The sequence below is a fragment of the Populus nigra genome, chromosome 2 (assembly GCF_951802175.1).
Source record: "Populus nigra chromosome 2, ddPopNigr1.1, whole genome shotgun sequence".
In the NCBI taxonomy this organism is placed as follows: Eukaryota; Viridiplantae; Streptophyta; class Magnoliopsida; order Malpighiales; family Salicaceae; genus Populus; species Populus nigra.
In genome coordinates, this window is record NC_084853.1 from 12712844 (window position 1) to 12714158 (window position 1315).

Sequence of the window (1315 nt, forward strand, 5' to 3'; positions counted from 1 at the left end):
AATCTGCGCTGCCGATTTTCCACGCGGCAGCCCCTCTTTTCGTCAGCGTGCCCCCCTGACGAATTTTCCTGCCTGGCCCGGCCAGTCCAGCCCCTGTTCGTCGAAAAATCTGCGCTGCCGATTTTCCACGCGGCAGCCCCTCTTTTCGTCAGCGTGCCCCCCTGACGAATGTTCGTCGAAAAATCTGCGCTGCCGATTTTCCACGCGGCAGCCCCTCTTTTCGTCAGCGTGCCCCCTGACGAATTTTCCTGCCTGGCCGGTCCAGCATCCAGCCCCTGTTCGTCGAAAAATCTGCGCTGCCGATTTTCCACGCGGCAGCCCCTCTTTTCGTCAGCGTGCCCCCCTGACGAATTTTCCTGCCTGGCCCGGCCAGTCCAGCCCCTGTTCGTCGAAAAATCTGCGCTGCCGATTTTCCACGCGGCAGCCCCTCTTTTCGTCAGTGTGCCAAGGTGCTGGCAGCTGCTGCGCGGCTGTCTGCTTGCCGCGACGTCACGGCGGCGGTGGCCGCTGCCCCTGCTCGCAAGTCGGAGGCCTGGCCGACGTGGCTGGTGCGGACCGCCGAGCTTGGGGATTGCGAGGAGAGCTCTACGCTGGCGTGGGCGTGGCATTAAATTGCCGTGCGCGCGCCCATGCGTTGGCTCTCCTCGCAATCCCCGACCTCGTGGCGTGACGTGCCAGCCGCGTCGGCCAGGCCTCCATCTTGCGAGCACGGGCAGCTGCCACCGCAGCCGGAGGCGAAGGATCTCGAAGGGACAAGGGACAGGCCGCGGGGGGGAACGACAGGGACAATCATGCGGGGGGCTGTCAGCCCCGGCTCGCAAGACGGAGGCCAGGCCTCGGCAGCGGGCACGTCACGCCACGAGGTCGGGGATTGCGAGGAGAGCCAACGCATGGGCGCGCGCACGGCAATTTAATGCCACGCCCACGCCAGCGTAGAGCTCTCCTCGCAATCCCCAAGCTCGGCGGTCCGCACCAGCCACGTCGGCCAGGCCTCCGACTTGCGAGCAGGGGCAGCAGCCACCGCCGCCGTGACGTCGCGGCAAGCAGACAGCCGCGCAGCAGCTGCCAGCACCTTGGCACAAGCACGGCAAATGAATGCCACGCCCACGCCGCGGATAAGCAGCCCCAACGCGCCCGACGGCTTGGAGCGGGTCCCGAAGACGGTGGCCGGAATCGGGTCGTCGCCGGCCGGAAAACGGGTCATCGATGCCGGCAATACTTCGGGCCATGAGGCCCCCCACCTTAGTCCGAGTTTAGCAACAGCCCACATATCCCCCGCGGCAGGCCTATGGGCGCCAGGCCAGCGCGCCCCATG